General features: G+C 30.9%; 1 long non-coding RNA gene across 1 annotated transcript; it reads left to right on the top strand.

Moving 5' to 3' along the window:
* The first annotated feature begins 12,009 nt into the window (after nt 1-12,009).
* Nucleotides 12,010-21,929, top strand: LOC123209031. The gene is made up of 2 exons (XR_006500924.1): nt 12,010-12,345; nt 21,725-21,929. It is a non-coding gene; the product is annotated as an uncharacterized LOC123209031 (long non-coding RNA).
* The last annotated feature ends 1,135 nt before the right edge of the window (nt 21,930-23,064 follow it).

The raw sequence follows: 23,064 nt of genomic DNA, 5'->3' as shown, positions 1-23,064 counted from the left end.
CATACTGCTGTTTCCACACAGCATATATTTATCCTTGTTTTATTATTATTATTATTATTATTATTATTATTACAATTATTTTGAGTTTAATTTACAAAATTCTCCCAAATCTTTATAAAAATATCAGACTCTAAATTGCAATTTAACTATTCTTGAGTTCAGATAATAAATATGTTCAGATATTCTAAGCTGGCTTTTGATTTGGTGATTGGGGGAGGATAGGGGTATTAATTAGTATTTAATAATTAAATTAAATCATAATTGGTAGTATATTAATTGAGATTTAAAGAATCTATCTTTTTTTTTTCTTTTTCATTTATTTCTTTACTTAAAAATGCAGGAAATTTAGCTAGCTGATGTATTAATTAAAATCATAATATCCATCAAGTTCCATTAATCTTATTGAAAATGAAAAATATGACATGATGGGTTTCAGGATCAATAATTAAGGATTCTACCTTACATTTTATCAACATTCTATAATGAATCAATCAGAGGAATTATCTGATTAATATTTAGTAATTTCTACTACAATTGGGAAAATATTAATCACCAAGTATTTTGTAAAGAAGGGAAAAAAAAACTACTTGAGGGTAAAATTTTATTCATAATTTTGGGAAAAATATAAAGAACAAGAATTTGCTTCATGAACTTAGAAATTTGTGGTTTTATTATTTGTTTTTCATACAAAATTAGTACACAAGGAGATATAAATCACAAGTTAAATATATGTAATTTGAAATTAAACCTTCAATGTTTACCAAATAATGATTTTCTTTTTTTTTCAACAAAAAAAAAACATATCAAAGATATAAATTTCAAATATTGCATAAATAATCATATATATTTATATACCAAAGCTAAAATCAAGCTAAAACTCGGTCAATCTTATAAGTATTTGTCATAAGATTGAAAAAAAAAATAGTCTTTACCCATCAATCATACCTTATTTATACGTTTTGTGATGATATTGATGACAATACATCATGATTTGTATATCTTACTCTCTCTTCCATCTCGTATTCCTTCTTGGCTTTTTGCTTTTTCTGTATAACATGATCGTCAAAGCAAAATATTTTCTCTAAAATTTATCTTCACTTTTTTAAATTTGATACCAAAACAAGTATGAAGTGTGATATTTTATAAATATTATACATAATTCAATACGGTGTCGTTGTTTCAAACTAGGCTATTGACTATTTTATCCTTTAGCGATATTTTACATAATTATCATCAATGAGTTTTTCTTTCTCCTGCTATCTTGACATAATATACTAAATTAAGAAATAAACAGATAATTGTTTTACCAAGATAATAAGTTTAAGAAAAATTATATCAACTGTTTTTTTTTTTAAGGTAACGAAAAACTTTATTTAGGTCAAATTATTATTTCAAAGTAGATTCAACAACACTAAATATGTGAAACCCTGAATTTAATGATCAATTTCATAATCACTTTACTAGATAAATTAAAAGTCTAATCTTGAAGAACAATGTTATGCGTACATATTTTTACTATTGCACAAAAATAGAAACTTAAGGGACCAAAGGTTTAAATGAGAAAATAGAAGGGCAAAAAGGGTTAGAATAAATTTCATAGTTAGAGTGAAAATTCAACAAAGGGTAGAATAGTAAATTGAAGCAGGTAGACCATTTGTGGAAATTTCCTCTGTAGGTTCCTTGTTGTTTAGCAAAACAGCACCTCTTGACTAATGAGTTTACTTTTTTAGCCTCCGACGGTTTCAATTAGAGTCAGTCACATCTGTCACTGTATAGGAAAGGGGTAGTGGCATTGAACAAACATGTGATTGCCACGTGACCCATTAGTAATAAGTGTTAGGTAACTGCCTCAATATATTTTTGCCACATTGCCAACATGAAATGGGTTAACAGCTAATTGCATTCAATTATGATTTTAATGTAACCGTGTAGATTTCTTAGCACGATTAGTGCGTGGGTTTTAGCCCTCCACTGGCTTATTTCATCAGACAGGTGGAGTGCATGCACCATCACAAACGTAAAATCTCCCTTTGGTTTCTCAATTTTTTTGTAAACTTCTTCCCATCCACGGAACTAACTGAAACCCTTTTTTAGACATGTCCAAGGGGTTGACTATGGATAAAGGCAAGAATATTCCGGGCATGATCCACAATTTTATGAGTTATACTGAACTTATGATCGATCTGATACAAGCAATAAGAAAATAAATAATTTTAAAAAAGCTAAAAAATTTAAATTATATGTAAATATATAATAACAAACCAATCCATTAAAATTTCGCAAAAGGGTACCTTTAAAGGTTTTAAGTTAACACGATAAACAATACTTAATTTAATCTAACACGGCCGGAGATGGTCTACCACAACCATGTCTATTAAGATAATACCGCTGGGTATAAAGACAAAACCTAACTAAAATGGTTGAGTAAATAAATGCATTCATTTACAACCCTAATTACTTATTAAATTAGGTAAAATTTTTACTTTTATTTAGTAACCATAATTGCTGACTTTCCAAATCCAAGTCTTCATTACTTTTAAGAGTCAAGCATCGGCAGATTTTTAATTAATTCAAACATTAATCGAAGACCCGTTTAATGATTTTTTTTTTTCCTGAAAAAAGAAATATATGGGGACTTTCTTTTTGAAGGACTTCCACGAAAATCAGAGGCAGAGTGGGATCAACATCAACACCCACGTGATGTCATTGAAAAATCTTACTCTTATTAAATGTATAATAATGCCTTTTTTTAAAGTTGATACTGTTGGGCAATTTTAAGGCAGATAATCTACTTACTTTATTTAATCACTCTTCCTCCTTTTCGGTTTTTTATTATTGCCCATTGATATTTGCCATCTACTAGTTTCTTCAAGTTGAGAAAAATAAAGATTTCTAATTTGCGATTAGAATTACACAATATTGAACCTTATATTAGTTTTGCATCTATTATATGATGTAAATGAGTAACGATAAATATTTAAAATTGTGTGTATAAAAGATAATCAAAAAAGAGTTTTTAATATGATTCAATGCAACACTCTTTTAGATGAATAACTTCTATAGATAATACATTTTTTGATAGATGTATTAATTTACTTTACTTAAAACTATGCAATTTAAACAAAAACACTGTGAAAATAAGTCATAATAAATTTTAAATGAGCATTGAATAGAATTTTATAAATAAACATGTAAAAGGTGTCAATATATAAATAGTTAAAACAAGTTACAAATCCAAACATAACAAATGTGCATAAAAACAAAGCCTAAAGTACATAATATATCATAAAATAAATCGTGTGCTTGTGCATCCTCTCTCAATGACTCTCGCTTCTCTTGTAGCATCGCATAAATAATCTCATATTTATAAAAAAATTACAAGGAATAAATTAGTGTTATATACTTAGTAAGTAGATGAATTATACAGTATCTTGGTTGACGCAACTCAAATTTCACATTATCTTTCTGTTTCTTAAAAAAAAAAACACACATGTATCACTACACATAACTAAAGTCATCAAGGCTCCTTTCTCGTCTATTTCCACAATAACAAATACATTACAACTTTTAATTTTCATGAAAGCATGTTTATTCTTTACATCGTAACACTTCTTTTCACTTACTTTGCTTTTCTGACTAAACTAGGCTGCAAATGCACAAAAACCTTGACCATATGAAAAAATAAACTCTCGTAGTTCTCCTTTTCAGGCACATAATCTTGAAGTGTGGATATTATGAATTAATTACTAAGATCAATTGTGGACATTCTAAATCGAGATCAAGTGCGAATATTCTAAATCAATTAATGAGATTAAGTAATGATATTATGAATATTTTACTAAGATCATGAGATATTCTAAAATTGAGAGATAAGATCAATTTTCTATATCAATCATGCATTTTTCTTTTATTATAACATAGTTTTAGGAAAATGGTCAACTGCCTAGCCTTGTATTTAGGTCATTAATTAGGAATATTTTTTGTATATATGTTAATTGTTGTATCAATTCGAATAAGTGAATAATATCAATCATTCTTTTCCAATCCATAAAGAAAATTTTTTCATGATCTCAAAGCTGGTTTGATTGCCTCAATATTCAAAAACAGAAAGAGAAATGGTGAGAGCAACCACAATCAAGGCAGAAAAGGCACCACATTATTAGTTGCAGTAGTTTTGATAAACCTAGAGATCAGTTGGTCACACACCTTCTGAAGGAAATAAATTACTCAACTTGAAAAAGAGTCATGACCAATGCCTTGATATTGAAGCACACAAGATGGTGTTTGTTGATGGCAAACTTCCAAAACCTCTTGTAAGTGATCTTGATGAAGAAAATTGGATTACCTATAACTCAATGGTGATGTCTTGGGTTTTAAATTCCTGAGTGAAGAATTACATGACAATATGGTTTTTCATGATGCCGCACATGCATTGTAGAAAGAACTAAAAGAACATTTTTCACAAGGAAGCGATTCAAAAATCCAAAAAATTAAGTCAGAAATAGACAATACACACTAAGGAGATATGAACATTTCAACATATTATGCTAAAATAAAAGGCTTGTGGGAACAACTCAATGCATTCTTAAAGCAACACAAGGTAGAATTCATTGGATGTACCTATGGTGTTGCAACAAAAGAAAAGGAAGAAGAGAGACTCCATGAATTTGTTATGAGACTAAATGATGCTTATGGAGTAGTAAGTTCGAATTTGTTATGCAAAGATCAATTGTCCAACCTTCCAAATGCTTATGCATTACTAACTTTAGAAGAAATAACGATTGGTAAGACTTAGTCAATTGAGTCAACAACTTTTAAAGTCAACACTGGTGGGTTTAGAGATAAGGATTATAACGAAAAGCCAAGTTGTGACCATTGTAAGAAAATCGGGCACATGAAAGACAATTGTTTTGAAATAATAGGATATCTAACAAAATGGCAAGGTGAGAAAAATGGAAGACGCACTACATATGCAACAAACTCTAAGGGAAAGAAGACGTTTTAAGGCTAACCAATCAACTAAATCTCTCACGAAAACAGTTTGATCAACTTGTGGCATTACTTGTAAAAGAGAAAAAGACATCATTAACAGTCAACTTCATTAGTATTGTGACTAAAACTACAGATTGAATCTTGGATAGTAGAGCTTCCTCTAACCACATAGTGTCAGATAAGACACTAATAAAAGATAAAGTGAAGCTTAAAAGATTAATCAAAGTGTCATTGTCTAATGAAGAAACAACAACAATAAAGTTGATTGGGAACGTTAAAATAACTAATCATATTTCATTGAAAAATGTTTTCTATTTAGCTTATTTCAATTGCAATTAAGTTTTTGTTAGTAAATTGACTAAAGAATATAATTGTTTTGTTAGATTTCACCTAACAAGTGTTTTATACAAGACCTTACCATGAAAAGGTTAATCGGAATGGGCTATCTTATTTTACCCTAATTCCTTTCTCATGATTGATTAAACGTGTAAACATTAAACATATACCTAACTCATGGTACTAAGTTAATACAAACCCTTTAAGCTCTGTAACAACTAATAACTCTACAAGGATTTTAATTTATCTCTAAAGTTAAAATTCTAGGTTTAATGGATGCACGAACTAAGTACCACCTATCTTTCAATAATCTATGTGAACCTACAAGCATGCATGAAATCGAGGCCTAAAATCAATGCAAGGTGTGTATTGCTTATCCATTAAATCAAAACAAACATGAAAATAATACATTAATACTAAAAATAAAACACTACAAGTTCATAAGGATCGAAGAATCTCTCTTAATCCCTAGATAAACAAATTAGTTACTCATCATTATTCTATGTGGTTGCAAAAGTCCAAAAAACAGAAGTAAAAGTTGGTTGCAAAAGTCTCCTCTTAGTTGCGTAATGTGCTCTTTTTATAACTAGGGTTGACAACTTGTGTGAAGCCAAGAATTCTGGATTTATAGGATTCTCCAAATCTATGCCAAATCTACTCCTTCCTTCTAGCACCTATATTTGACTTCTTGTAGGACTTGTATCTCTCATGTGCTAAGGATTTATAGTTTTCTTATATGATTTGGTTTTTTCATGTTTACTCAAATTTCTTATGCTTTTCCTTTATTTCACCCCTATTTCCTAAAACCAAATGGATTGGAGCAAAGCAAGAAAATATTATGAAATAACACAAAATCAACCCTAAATCTAATTAATTCTACCTGAAATGATCTTAAAATCCGCAACTCTAAACAACAAAATGTATGCAAAATATGTGTGCAACAAGCAACACACAAAATTCCTATTCAATCATCATTGTTATTAAAAACAACTAACTATATCATTATTCTACATATTTGATGGCAAGATTCCAATAGTAAAAAAGACCTAAACAATTACCCACTTATAGGCTTATTCTTGTCAGAATGTTTGTTGTCGATAATCTTCTCCTCCTACAGTCACTCAAACTCTCTCTTTATCATAAAGATAAGCACAAATTAAGTTTGTAGGATAAGAATCTCTAATTTGTCAATAACTTTCTTTTTATAAATTTTCTCACTGTAACAATATGAACGGGAATGCATGCTTAGTATGCACAATTGTAAATCCCTTTAAAATGTCCAACGTGACATGTTATCTATCTGAATAACATAGCATATGATGTACGGGTATACACTCCTCATATATGGTTGTACATCACCTTAAATATATAATCCTTAACTCAATTTACATCTAAACTCAAGCCACAATCGAATATGACCATAAATGCAAACAAAAGGACCATAATATCCTCAAAATGTATATGTGAGTGTTACATTTTTTGCTCACTATTTCTTAAAGTCTTCAAGTTGGTCTCTATTGACTTTTATTTTTGACTTGTTCCTATTTGTTGTAAAGGTACTAATCAAAATCTTAAGGTTGTAGGACTTGTTATCACCTTCTGAGATAATTGTAAGTCTAAGGTATGTTATTAGTCGAATAGAATTCTGAATTCTATACTTGAAAGTATCATAGTGTTGTCTTTGCTAAGAAAGCCCTTAGTAGAAGAAATATGTAAGAAAAATTGTTTTAATAATTAAAAGCATAGGTAAGAAAAATGATATTCAGCAAAAGTAATTTTCATTAGCTATTTTATATCTTATTTATTTAAGAGGAAAACTTTATTTAATTTTCATATTTTTTTTTCACGTTTGTGTCAAAATCAGCGTACAATAAATAAAAAGAAAAAGCATCAATACATATTATATAATCAAAATGGAATTATGAAATCACGTTGGATTTGATTGTTGAAACACATGGAGCATCGAATATTTCAGTGGAACAGTAATTATTGCTCTTATAATTTTACCCGCAGGTAATAATATTGGGAAATCCACAGTAAAAATACCCGATAATTAATATGCAGAAAGATGGGTAATTAAGTAATTGCAATGGAGGGAAAAAGAATCACTTTTATAATAAGATTGTGGCGGAGGACCACCTCCTTCCCACGTGACTCTATTATCAAAAAGATACGGTTTATATATTATTATAATTAGGCTGAGTAGCAAAAGTGACGAATTTGTCCTGAAGCTCATTTCGGCAGCTCTTCTCTGATCTGGTCAAAACACAAAAAGATTGTGACCACCATTTCCCCCTTCACATAAACATTACTTAATTATATTTACTAATGTACCCCGACATCTGTTCCTATTTTAATTTACTGGTTTATTATGGATAATGTAATAACAGTACAATGAAGATTGGAGGAGGTCAAGATGGGAAATCTCGTATAAATACAAAAAGCCACAGTCAAACTCTCCTTGTTAATAATAATAATAACCTTGTTTGATGGTCCAGATGTTCTGTTTCTGCTTCCCCATTTTAACTGTTGCAAAAAATTACCTCACCTCTGTTATGGGTTTAGAAAATCGGGGGAGGTTGATGTGTGAAAACTGTCTTTCTCAATCTCGTTGAGGTACCCGGAAGAGGTGTCTTCAGCAGCAATGGAGGAGTTTCATGTAAAAAGAAAAATGGATTATTTTTATCGATATTTTAAAATAAAAATTTTAATTTATATAATTTAATGATTATAAAATTAATAATTAAATTTAAAATTTTATTTATTTAATATAATTAATTCAATCTAAAAAAAATCTAATCCCACATGAAGTTTCTTTTAAGGAAAAGTTTGACTTTTCATTTACCAGAAATGTTTTCATTAATATAATTATATAATGGAAATAACTAATTAACATTAATAAAGTAAGTTACTAGTGGTACTGGGTCCTGTAGGTCTGAAGCATGGGCCACCCAACCCATGAAATGCTTGCTGGTTTGAAGCAGGAAACGTTTAACATGGAATTCAAATTCATTTGCATTTCATTTGAAGGGAATGTGCTGGTAAATTTCACATTCCGAATGATGAGATTGAGAAGACAACTTTTCCTTTTTCTTTTTTTGTCTTGTTGGTGATGTTATCCTTTTGAGATTTTAATAGAGTTTTAAAGAAAGTGTACCCCTGTAACCCAACATCCCACAGCACAAATCTCTTCTGATTCTGAGACAGGCCCTCTACAGTACTATTTTTATCTTATCTTTAACTGCTCCCTTGTTTTCTTTTAATTCTATTGACTTCATTTTCAATTGCTTAATCAAAACTTGGTGTTGGGGATAAGACTTGGGTTGGAAGTTCACTTCATTGATGGTATATATGCATCATAATAAATACATCACGTGATGTACATAAATGAACAGCACATGTATAATACTCCATTAATATTACCATTCAAAATTGAATTCCCTTTGTACCTTCTTCCATATATCATCACGTATTAGTCTTAGTTTTGAAGGCTTCCCGTTTCAAAACAGGAAATAATTGGAGTTGCTGTTGTGTTGTGGCCTGGAAGGAAACACAAAAACGATAAAAGGAAATGGGGTTAAGAAGAAGAAGCCAAATTATGGGTCTCCATCAACAACAGCAACAAGCATGTTGCTTCAGTCCTTTCGTTGAGGGACCGGAAACCCTTTTGCCTACTTCTTTTTCAAACTGTCTTTTCAATATAACTTCACTTACTTGTAGGTCACGGTCAACACTACCTATGCTTACTCTATTTCACTTCATTTTATTTTGAGGGCACGGCACACCCATAACTCGTTAAGATTTAAGACTACCTGAAGCCAAGAGACCCTAATAGATATTTTAAAGGAAAAAGGATTATTTCCCACCTAAGTTTTAGCCTTATTTTAAAAGTATATTCACTTAATAAAAACACTCAAACACCCATCCATCTCTAAACCACTGTTAAGTATTCTGTTAAATATAGGGGTAAAACAATCATTTTACTGTTTATATTTAAGTTATATAATTTTATTGTATTTTCTATCTCCGATTTTAAAAATTAACTTTTATCCCCATCCCTGAACTTTGAAAAGTGACTTTCACCCCCCTAAATCCTTAATTTTTTTTCACTTTCCTCCCGCCACCGGTAACGACGTGGCTGGAGGGAGAGTGAAGAGCGTCGTCTAGATCTGGACAATGCTCGTTCACCTTCACTGGAAGACGAAGCGTCTTCCATTCTCTAGATGACGAAACATCTTCTAAAATAGATGACTCCTCGTCGTCCAAATCTGGAGAGGCTCGTCATCCAGATCTAGACGACGGTTTTCCTTCTTAGACGACGATCGTCGTCTAGAGATGGTCGACCTTTGGAAGAAAACTTCTACGTCGTTGCCGGAGAAAGTGGTTGCATTTTAGAGGGGAAAAGTAAATTTTTTAAAACTTAATTCAGTGGACAAATGTTAGTTTTTTAAATTAAATGGGGGGAAATAAGATAAAATTTTAATTATTTAATATTATTGATAAACTGAAAAATTTATCCCTTAACCATAATAGAAAATATATAAGTAGGTCCAAACAGATTAAATTTTGGATAGATATTTGAGTTTTTCATTAGGAATGGATATATTTTTGAGATAAGACTAAAACTTGGGTGGGAAATAGTCTTTTTCCCTATTTTAAAACAATAATATCATTAGGATATTTTATATACAAATAATTATATATTATTATATAATTTAATATTATTTTATTTATAATTTTTAATTTTTTAATCATATAATAATATATTATTGTTTATATATAAAATTATATATAAAAATTTTGTACATAACACTACTCATTTTAAAATTCAGTCTAATATTACATATTTTGAGAGTGTTTGTACTAAGATTTAAAGATTATTTCTGATAATCTATTTTTTATCAACAATAATATAAAAATAATCATATTACAACATTCACATTAAATATTAAAATGTTAATAAGATAATTTTGATTTTATTATAATTATATCATTATTTATTAATTTTTTAAAGATAAAAATAACATTTTTTTAATTAATATAATAAATAACATAAATAATATTTTAAAATAAGAGTCAAAGGAATATTTTTCACCTAAGATTGAACAGGAAGACAAAAACATACCATAGGTTTCAAAAACCAATACATCCACCCGTTATGTAATTTATATTAAAACTTGTTACTAATTATAAGAGTAAAATTGTTATTTAACCAATAATACTAAAAAAAAACTAAAATTTTATCTCATTTTCTCCTCATAGTTTAAAAAACTAACAATTCCCTTCATCCAAAAGTTTGAAAGCTACTTTTCCCCTCGAGGGTTTCATTTTTTGCCTTCATTCTCTAGCAACATTCTTCGACTAACCTCCTATCTATCGGTGCTCCCTCTTGCATCCCGAATGATGATGCAGCCATCGTTTCTAGCCATGAACGTGATGAACCATCCATATTCATCAATCGATGAACATGTTCCTTCCTACCATCTTTGTTGTGTTTATGGCTAGAGAATGATCTAAAACTAGATGGATCAATATTAAAAGATTTATTTGATATCAATTGGTCAATTAGACAAAGGTGATTTATCTTTGTCTGACCGAAGAGACAAAAACAATAAATCATCTTCATCTCTTCATCGGACAAAAACGGTAGGAAGGTCAATGGTAAGAGAAGAAGATGGTGGGAATGTCGGTCAACGACGGAAACAATATTTGATCATTGAAGAAGGAAAAAAAAACCTTAGGGAGAAAAGTGAAATTTTCAAAACTTAATCATGCAGGAAAATTATTAGTTTTTTAAATTAAAAGACAAAAATTATATAAATTTTTAAAGGTTAGTAATAAAATACTAATTTTACCTTTGCCTTTAATAAAAGTAGGTCTATGAGTAAGTGTTTGAGTTTTTAAAATCTTGTGAGTATATATTTGTTTTTACATTAAACTATGGGTGAAAAATAGTCCTTTGGCCAAAAGTAATAATATCTAAGGGTTAAATAAAATAATACTTTGTATTATTTTATTACCTCTAACTAAACATAATAATTATTTATGTCTATTATATTTTATCAAATTTAATTAAATATAATAATAATAAATAATCTTTTAAATAATTTATCTTTATGTAATTTGTTATTTTTTATAATAAAAAATTATTAAAACCAAACACACATTTTAATGACAAGAAACTTAAGCAGGTGAAGTGATTTTTAATTTTCATCTACTTTATGTGTATTTTTCATGGTTAATTAAAAAATTGATTAAAATAGTAATACTCTTAGCTTTCACTTATTTTCATCAATTTTAAAATTTATACGTGCTTACTCTTTTTCAATTTATTTACAAACAATAGTTAAAATAAAATAAAAAGTTTCAATAACTATAAAATTATATAAAAATTAAATTATTTTTAATTTTTATTAAATCTAAACTTATGAAAAAATAATATTGAAGAATATTGATAAATTAGACGTGGCTGGCTATCAGTTTCTCCTCTTTGCTTACATCAAAGTATTATTTATTTAATTTTAAAATAAGAAAAATCAATTCTTTTTTTAGATACAAGTTGGGCCGGAAAGCGAAAGCCATCTAGAACCCAATTCGTTCTAAGTGGACTGGATCCAATGCAGAATTTTGAGTGTGTCCAATTCAATTGGGCTATGAACACAATCGTCTCCTCCCGCCACACACAAAACTTGCCAATTGGTTGGTTATTTCTCTCGTTCCTCGATCAAATTTAGATAAAAATCGAAACTCGGAAGCTTTTGCTACAGTATCTACAGGAGCTCTATAATCTGCAAGACTTCTCCCCTTCGCATCACTTCAATCTCCCAAATTCGTTTCCCATTCTCTTTCAAATCGGTGCCTCAAGTCTCGTGCTAGTACTATCGCCACAAATTTCGCCTTCAAGTCATGAAACAGTGTCCTCCGTGAATCGCGTTTTCTTGTAAGAGCCATTGCAGAACAGTTTTCACTGCTACCGGTGAGCCGGTCTTGTTCAAGGATCTCTGAGACCTGATACAGGTTTAAATCCAGCTTCAATTGTGATTTTTTTCAGATAATGTTTGTATTTGTTGAAATGTGTATTTTTATGTTTTAGTTGACGTAGGGAAAATTATTTGATCAAAATTTAATTTTTTGGTAAATTTTCATATCAGCACTTACCAAGTGCCCGTAAGACACTTAAGAAAACCCTTAGTTAAATTCATCTTCGTTTTCATATTTACGGATATTAAACATAAGAAATCTTTTTTTATTAGCCGGTCCTAAGGGTTGCTGAAAAACTTAATTTAAAGGATCCATTCATGCAACTCTCAATTGTCACTGCACATATTGATAGGTGTATACTAAGTTTTGCATTGTATGTTAATATTTCAAAATAAGGATGATTTTACTTGACCAAGATTCGTTGAGTTGGAGTGCCAATTACTCATATTCAATCTGTGACAGGTTTTATTATTTAGATAAATTGATATTTTTTGTTCTTGAAACTATGTTATGCACATACAAGATGATGAGTATTTGCTATAGTTCTTGGGTTTGATATTTGAGAGTACACCCTTTGGAACTGATAAGATATTGGATCCTATAGGTTAGGCACCACATTAGCTTGTTTTGCATTGAGACATGGTCCTAGAACAGTGAAATCTAACATTTAAGACAGTTCGATTTCGTATGCCTTAGTTTATTATATGTTTATGAAATTGGCATAATTAAATTCAACCATCCATGCGACAAAAGTTCTCCCCATACTCAGTTCACACTTTTAGATGATAGTTGTCTTAAAATTTTCCTTTAGTATTATGTTCATTTTAAACTAGATGTAGTTTATATATTTTGTTTTGGGGAAGGTTTGAATCAGTTTCTTTAATCATTATTACCATATGAAGTTGTTTTATTTATTCCAAGGAGTAGCTGTTGTTACACTCTTGAGGCATTTTAGGTGCCCATACTGGTGATAATTCTTTTCAAAAGCTATTGAAAATAATTGTTAGAAAAAGGTTAAATCTTTGTATGTAATAACTAATTTTGATTGTCATTCATGGTCTCAAAAATAAAACAACCACAACGGAATAATAATTTAAAATTTTAACATGCATTATTCAACCATGATTTAGTAGATCAGTTTATAGGTTATGTTTTGTATTATAAATCTATGACAAAACTTTTATAGGTTGTTTTGTATACTCACTCTCGTTTGGAGGCTCCTTCGTCTTTAAATGTTGAAGTTGTGTGTACATATTGCTCTTGATCCAATGTAGGACGACATCGAGGTATCCACACAAGGCACACGATCCATTAAAGGCGTAGAGGGACACAATGGAACTGCTAGGATCCTTAAAGGACGTAATATTTTAGAGAGTATTTAAAAATTTGACAAAAGTCTAAAAAAGTCTGTTAGAAACCCAACTCTTATTCAACCAAAACACAAAATATAAACACAAAAAATATAGTAAACTAAAACTATTTCATTAACTAAAACATTACAAAGATAAACCAAACAATTCGAGGAGTTCGGGACCTCCAATTTTTCGGCTGTTCGAGGCACCGGAGACCTCCCTAAATCAGCCAAAGATGGCTGCCCTCAAACCAAACCCTAATATTTTTCTTCTCTTCTCTTTTGAAATTCAAAACACATATTTATAATAAAGAGTGACTGTTAGATTGAGGATAAGTGTCTCAATCCTCGCATTTCCCTTCCCTTCAAAATTATATTATCCTCAAGACGAGTTTTTTTTTTTTTTAAGTTGTGCCCCATTTCATTCTCTTCCTTTTCTTTTTTTTTTTTTTTAGCCAGCTGTCTCTACCTGTCTAAAGCTGTTTCCCGCACACTGTTTTTACTTTTTAATTTTTCTTTTCATTTACAGCTGTCTTCTTCTTTTTTCTTTAATATATATTTTTTTCTCTCTCCTTCATCCTTCTTTCTTCTCCTTCATCCCCCTATCTTCTTTCTTCTTTCTTCTTTCTTCTTCATTCTGCCTTCTCTGCGTTTTCTTCTTTCTGTCTTCTGTAATTTTTTTTTTTCAGACTTTTGCCGACATTCTGTTTTCATATCCTTTTTCTGTTTTTTTCTGTTTTCGTCTCCTTCTTCTTCTTTTTTCTTCTTGGCATTTTTTCAGCATGTAACTACCGACTCATTTCTCCCATTCAAGTCAGCCTCCTCCATAAACATTTTTCGGCAACTCTTTACATTTTCGACCATCATTTGTCCTCCCCATTGGATCGATGACTCTGATACCATTTGTTAGGAACTCAACTCTTATTCAACCAAAACACAACATTAAAACACAAAAAAATAGTAAACTAAAATTATTTCATTAACTAAAACATTACAAAGATAAACCGAACAATTTGAGAAATTCGGGACCTTCCATTTTTCGGCCGTTCGAGGCGTCGGAGACCTCTATAAATCAGTCAAAGATGACTGCCCTCAAACCAAACCCTAATATTTTTCTTCTCTTCTCTTTTGAAATTCGAAACACATATTTATAATAAAGAGTGACCGTTTGATTGAGGACAAGTGTCCTAATCCTAATATTGCAGAAAGAAGAAAACGCAGAGAAGGCAGAAGGAAGAAGAAAGAAGAAAGAAGAAAGAAGAAAGAGGGATGAAGGAGAGAGAAAAAATATATATTAAAGAAAAAAAAAGACGGTTGTAAATGAAAAAAAAATTAAAAAGTAAAAATAGTGGGCGGGAAACAACTTTAGACAGGCAGAGACAGCTGGCCAAAAAAAAAAAAAAGAGAAAAGGAAGAGAATGAAATGGGGCACAACTAAAAAAAAAAAAAACTCGTCTTAAGGACAAGATGATTTTGAAGGGAAGAGAAATGTTAGGATTGGGACACTTGTCCTCAATCCAACGGTCACTCTTTATTATAAATATGTGTTTTAAATTTCAAAAGGGAAGAGAAGAAAAATATTATGGTTTGGTTTAAAGGCAGCCATCTTTGGCTGATTTAGGGAGGTCTCCGACGCCTCAAACGGTTGGAAAATGGGAGGTCCCGAACTTCTCGAATTGTTCGGTTTATCTTTGTAATGTTTTAGTTAATGAAATAGTTTTAGTTTACTATATTTTTTGTGTTTTGGTTGAATAAGAGTTGAGTTCCTAACAAATGGTATCAGAGCCATCGATTCAGCGAGGAGGACAAATGATGGTCGAAAATGTAAAAAGTCGTCAGAAAATATTCATGGAGGAGGCTGACTTGAATGGGAGAAATGAGTCGGTGGCTACAGGCTGGAAAAATGCCAAGAAGAAAAAAGAAGAAGAAGGAGACGAAACAGAAAAAGGAAAACAGAATGTCGGCAAAAGTCTGAAAAAAAAAAACTACAGAAGGCAGAAAGAAGAAAACGCAGAGAAGGCAGAAGAAAGAGGGATGAAGGAGAAGGATGAAGGAGAGAGAAAAAATATATATTAAAAAAAAGACAGTTGTAAATAAAAAAAATTAAAAAGTAAAAACAGTAGGCGGGAAACAACTTTAGACAGGCAAAGACAGCTGACCAAAAAAAAAAAAAGAGAAAAGGAAGAGAATGAAATGGGGCACAACTAAAAAAAAAATAAAACTCATCTTGAGGACAAAATGATTTTGAAGGGAAGGGAAATGTTAGGATTGAGACACTTGTCCTCAATCCAACGGTCACTCTTTATTATAAATATGTGTTTTGAATTTCAAAAGGGAAGAGAAGAAAAATATTAGGGTTTGGTTTGAGGGCAACCATCTTTGGTTGATTTAGAGAGGTCTTCGGCGTCTCGAACAACCTAAAAATAGGAGGTCCCGAACTCCTTGAATTGTTCAGTTTATCTTTGTAATGTTTTAGTTAATGAAATAGTTTTAGTTTATTATGTTTTTTATGTTTTAATTTTGTGTTTTGGTTGAATAAGAGTTGGGTTCCTAACAAAGTCACAATACGATTCGTTTATATAGAAACTTATGAATGCTCATTAGTCATGTACAATCGTTCGTATACATTATATCATATTGCACCATATTTGTGATTTGATCATTGGGATATGTGATAAGATCATTGGATAAAGTTAACTTAAAATAACGAATCATGTTTACTCTCTATTTATGATCGTTCAAGTGACTTGATACTTATTCAATATTTAATTTATTTTTCTTTCAAATTGGATAAAACCAACTCTCCAATATTTTACTCTAATCCATCCATTTCTATGTTATTTTAGTTTGACCCCTTAAGTAGATAGAGTTATACTAAGTCTAACTATCATATGGAGCTTGAAACTGACATTCCAGATTATGGACACGATTCACTCTGTACAACCTAAGACCTCTAGATATCATGATCTACCCTTTTTGTGTGTGACTTATAAACTCTTCATCATATTGGTAATGACAGATTAGTGATGTTTTTATGATCTGTTAGTCATCCATACACACACTAAGATTAGTCTCTAGTAATACATCATAATCACCCAAATGATGAAGTGTTAACGATAGACATGAACCTGTCAACAATGCAATTGTTGTACAATACGATCATTTAATCAATCAATATTTCTTTCATGTTTTGATACAAAATTAGTGTCTACCTCAGAGAACCCTCAATTTGCATTAATTGACATTTATATCAACAACCGAATTACATTAGACTAAGCAATGACTCAATCTAACTATAACCACATACTTAAAGGGTTGGTGACATCTGTTAGAAGACCTAACAAAAATATACTTATGTACTTAGGATTGATGAATCTTTTATTAAACTATCATAGTCTTTATATATCTCTCGATATAACTAATCACCATTGTTCTAATAATATTTTCTCAAGGATTACATTAGGATGTTGTCAAACCATATTGATTCTTACACAAACAATATGGTGATCACAAGTCAAAGAATCACATGTACAACCGTTTATTAGAGGATATATTCTATTGATACTATTAGGATACCCATCCATATGAAATCCTCTTAGCAGACAATTCAGAAAATACTTTTACTCAATATATGTCCATGTGTTATACTAGGTTATCAGCAAACAATCTTGACATATGAGATTTATCACTACATTTCAATAGAATTGTTCAATATTATGATAATCTTAATCATATTACCTCTGCCCCAAGTCAAAGTAATATCAAGACTATGATGTTTCTAGAATGAGTACCATATGTGAGCATAGGGTTCCTATGATCAATTAACACACATTGATCCCCTTGTTATGATTTAACTATCTTAAAGACATTCATCTAATTACGTAAACTAAAAACAATTTGATGAAGAAATTGCTACTTTATTTATGTAATAATGATACAATTACAAATACATTGACTTGATAATTGTCTTTAAAACACCTATTTTAACAGGTTCTAGAAGAGGCAAGAGAGTTTTAGAGTTATATATTCCATGATAAGGATGCATTGCAAGATGCATTCATAAGAGATGCTTCAAAGAGTGGGTTCTAATATAAAGTGATGAGGTCAAATAGATCTCGATGGAAAATCAAATGTTTGCATAAACAATGTTAATGAAAAATCAAATTGCCAAATAGATCTCAAAATTGAAAACAGCCACTAGAAATAATACAGCTCATGCCGTTAAAACCAGAAGATATTAGTGGTTGCCTCTACTCATCAAGTTCTCAAAATGTAAGTTCTTCACACAAGGATTACAAGTGATGTGGATTTTGTGCATGTATTAATTAAGTTCAAGGTGAGTTAAGACTTAGAATCTTCAAAGAAACATTTAGTTAAGTTCAGCTAAGTAAGAGATTAAGGGCACTTGACAATATAAGAAGATAAGTGACGAAGAAATACCCCGAGGCTTAAAGGAACACCACCGGCCAAAGGATTTCATCACCTAACTCCAGTCAAGAGAGAAAGGATAAAGGAGAAAACAAATAATTGATAAAAAACACACTCATAACTTAAAGGAGAATCATTGGCCAAAGGCAAATTTACTACCAATCTCTGGCCAAGGGAGAGAGGGTAAAAGAAACTAGTTGCTCGATGAACAAATACCATGATTTTCATTAACCAATTCTCTAGATATTACATGAAGAAGTTAGACCTTTATATAAGTCTCAAAAAACAAAAAAACTAATACATTTGAATTCAAATAAAAGGCAAAATATTAGTTTATAGGACTTTCCCCAAGTGGCAAGGGACAATGAGCCACCCAAAGTTGACAACCTTGTCTTTGTCGAATTGGGAAACCTTGAGCCACCCACATGTCTCCTCCATTAATACTTATTTTTGCTTGTTGACTTGGATTTGTGCCTTCCCAAGGTGAACTAATACAAAATGCCTAATGAAGTTCATGATAATAAAGTACAAGATTAAACCAATACAAATTAAACACACAAGCATCTACGTTGGGTTTAGTTATTAGGCTTGGATCCAAATGAGCATATTACACCCATTGGAGTAGTTTGGGCCCAAAGATAAGTGTAGGGCTGGTTGACATGGAGTTGAGGCATGAGCTTTGGCTAAGATGGTGGAGCTTGATAAGTTGCTTGATAGATCCTTGGGCGGCTTCATATCAACAAGAAAGCAAAGGGTACATATTTGATCAAGGTAAGCAATAGTGGAAAATGTAGATTACAATTTCTCAAACTACATAAACTCACCAAAAAGACAAATAAATCTATCATAGAAGTAAGATGTAGAAGATTACAATGAGAACCATAACCAAAGTTGACAAAAACCTCAGAAACCTTGAACTCCTCGAGAGAGTAATCTCCTATGCCCTCCAAATGCCCATATTGTGATAAATAGGAAACATATGAATTAAATACATAGTAAACTTCTAAGTGTCACATATAGGAATTGCATGCCAAAAGAGTTATATAACCACAAAAACCAAAGAAAAAAAATTAAAACTATATTATGAAATTATCATAAAACACCTATTATACAACTTATATGTTGAGCATTAGACACTCATGAACATTGCAAAACCCATGACTATATCAACCATTCACATTAAGATTTCATCAACATTTCAATAACAATTATGCTATTTTGCACATGAGCACTATTATGATTCTCTACAATATGTCTAGAATGAATCAGTTAACGACATTAAAAGATTTTAAACAAGTGATACTGCCTCTCATAATCACATGGCATTAAAAGAGATGACATGGCCAAAATTTAAATGCAAGCTAACCTTTAGGTTTGTATCCCAACTTTAAAACAATCAATCAAGAAACAAGCAAAAGTAATTAAAGCCAAAAAGTCCACTACAATTGCTAGCATCCATCTTCATCAATAAAAAGAAATATAATTTCATTTTCCACCCTCATTTCTTTGGCAAGAGAACCTCAACTTCACCTTCCATCTTCATGAAATTAAAAATAAATAAATAAATAAATATAATAGCTACAATTAAATGAAAAATTAGTTTAAGGAGTATGCATATGTGGTAAGTTATTAACTACCTAATCTTTTTTCTTAATATTATAAAACACTCTTAACTAATCACCTTCTCACATAAGCATATTTAATACTTTTGGTGCTAGGAATGATTTATAAGGGTCAATCACTCTACTACTAGCATTGAATGCACTTTCGGAGGCCACTATTAAAATGGGAATTGCCAAGATGTCAGTCACTATTTACGAAAGCATTCTGTATTTATATTGATTATCCCTCCACTGTAGAAGTGTATTGGAAGAAAGCAAGCAAAAGCTTATTACTTTAGGGTTCATGAATCAAAACATCGAAGATTAAAGAAAACTTTTAAAGAGATATCAAGGATTAGTATTACTATTGATCTTTGGAAGTCGAATACTCAAAATACTGAGTATATGGATATCACGACACATTGGGTGGACCATTTGTGGTCCTAAATAAATGAATTATAAATATTTGTACATCCACCTTTGCCTAGGAAAGGAGTTGACATTACATCAACAATTTTCGAGTGTTTAAAGGATTGGGAAATTCACAATATGGTAGATTCAACTTTGAGAAGTATTTATAACAAATTTATGTATAATTTTAATGGATGTAATTTCATCAATGTTCATTAATTTTGTTGGCAGATGCATACTATCATAGTGGACAGTGTTAGTGCGAATGATAGTTGCATTGTTAGATTGAAGGAAGATTTCGAAATTCAAAGGAGGTTACTGTGTGATGGAAAACTATTCCATGTTAGGTGCATCCCATATCATGAATTTGTTAGTCCAGGATAGGGTGGCTATAATAAAACTAGTAATAGACAATGTTCAAGAGAGTGAAATTTTTTAAAAGCTAATGAGGTAAGACAACGAAAATTTTTCAATATTGCGCAACAATGTGGAATAAAAGAAAGGAAGTTAATATTAGATTGTCCTACTTTATGAAATAGTACATTCACCATGCTGAATACAACACTATAATTTAAAGAAGTGTTTCCTTATTATATGTTTGCTAACCCGAGCTATAATTATTGCCCAATAAGGAAAGAGTGGGATAGATTGGAGGTTGTTTATGATTTTTTTTAGAAATTTTTGTTATTATAACAAAATTAATGTTAGGGTCACAGTACTTCATATATCATGTAGGTGTTTAGGATTAAAGAGATCCTCAAAAAACAAGAATTGAATTATGACCGTGTTATATATAACATGGTAATTGCAATGTCACCAAAATTTAACAAGTATTGGGGCGAGACAAATATTCTTATGGCAATTGCTAATACAATGGATCCCCGGTAAATAAGTTAAAATTGATTGTGTTTCTTATAATTTAAATGTATGCAAAAAGAGGTCTCTAACTTGTTATTTTGGTTTATGATTAGTTTAAGATAAAATTTAACATGATTACTATGACATTTCCCATTTTATATGGTGAAGATAAGACCATTGAAGAGATACAAAATATCAAAAGAATTTTAGAAATTTTATACGATGAATATGTTGACTTTATGTCATTAGAAAATCCATCTTTTGCACCTCCACAACATCAGACATAGGCACAACAAGCACAATCAACTTCATCAAACACATTAAATCATTAGTCTTTTATTGAAATATTCTAACATGTCCTAAATTCTAATATGAAATGTGTGTTCATTAGTGGCATTTGTAATTTGTAGGTAAATCATCAAACTCTCGATCTTCTTAAAGTAGAACTCTTGGATTTGAATATAGTTAGCCGTATTTAAAGGAGTATAGAAGGAGAACACATTCGAAACCAAGTGCAAAGTTTGAGTCGGAAATGTATCTTGAAGAACATTGTGTTAAGATACCTGAGGAAATCGACTCAAGAGACTTTAATACATTTCTATAGTGGAGGGATAATCAATATAAATATATAATGCTTTCACAAATAGTGGTAAATGTCTTAGCGATTCTCGTTTCAATAATGGTAATGGAGTGATTGGTACCTAAACTGGAGAAAAACTTTTATGTTTGTTTTAGCAACTCTTTCTTAACTCACTTCTTCCTGTAGATACAAACGCTTCGACAATCAGTTCAATTTCTCTAACAGACACAACCTAACAATCAACACAGTCAGATGGAATAGGCTCAAGTAACACATGTAGAGCCATATACAGAGAAAATAATGAAATTATGTAATATATAATTATAAACTTGTATTGATATTAATGTAACAAAATACTATTTGATTCAAAATAAAAATAGTTTTCTGATAATTTTTAACTAATTACATAAAGCTATTGTCAAATATGAAATATCCCTCAACATGCATGGCTTTCGAGGGGCTTGCTCTCTCCCATAATTCTCTTACTTTTCTAATTTCTGGATATCCTTTCTTTTGCTACTCTCTTTGTTTTTATCTTTCTTAATGGTTTGCAAACTATTGTTGGTTGTGCCACACTCTTTTTGCGTTCTTAGTGGTCTTGATGAATATTGGTTTGATATTTGTATAATGTGTTGGCATGACATCTGTCTGAGCTTGCTACTACCACTTGTCCTTCTCTTTTCACCCTTTTTTTTTCTGCATGAAATGTAAACATGAGTTCTAACATTTCCCATTCTGTCTAAAGGCACCTTATTCTCAAAGGGAAAATAGGGGAAAAGATAGTGAAAAGAAGTGCATAGCTCCTATAAGTTTTCACAATCTAGAAGCCCTTTCCATTGAACCAAAATTTCCAACACCTTATGCTACAAATACTTGTGTTGCAGCACCTCAAAAGGTTGGGTTTCCAACTCCCCATCCTTAGTCATACATAAGCAGTGGTTCACAAGTAACAGTAGGACCAACTCTCTTTTTAAGTTGTGAGACATGGAGAATCGAATGGATTTTTGCTGACAAGGAACAATCATAATTTGTATGCTACAGGATCAATTTTCTTTAAGATTTCAAAGGGATCATAATACCTTGGACTCAGCTTTTCGTTGGGCTAGGATGTAAGGGATCAGAAGTAATATGGCTGCATTTTTAGAAAGACTTGATCACCTACTACATATTGGATTTCTCTCCCCTTATTGTTTGCTTGTTTCTTCATTTTCTCTTGAGCCTTACAAAGGTTCTCTTTCAGCTCATCCAAAACTCATTTTCTCTCATACATTAGGGTATTCACTTTTTTCACCCACACAACATTATAATGGGGTCGTGCCTATATAAGGCCTTGAAGGGAAACATTTTGGTAAAGTTGTTTTATGTAGTATTAAACCAATATTCCACTCAAGGCAACCACTTAGGCTATTGTCGAGGCTGCCTGAAACAGAAGTAGCGAAGGTTGGTTTCCAAGTTACTATTCATTACCTCCGTTTGACCATTTGACTTAGAATTATACGTTAAACTGAACTCGAGAAAGGTACCGT

Source organism: Mangifera indica, chromosome 1 (genome assembly GCF_011075055.1).
Source record: "Mangifera indica cultivar Alphonso chromosome 1, CATAS_Mindica_2.1, whole genome shotgun sequence".
NCBI classification, from domain to species: domain Eukaryota; kingdom Viridiplantae; phylum Streptophyta; class Magnoliopsida; order Sapindales; family Anacardiaceae; genus Mangifera; species Mangifera indica.
The sequence above is the reverse complement of the archived record's forward strand: the minus strand, read 5'-3'. Positions and strand labels throughout refer to the sequence as shown.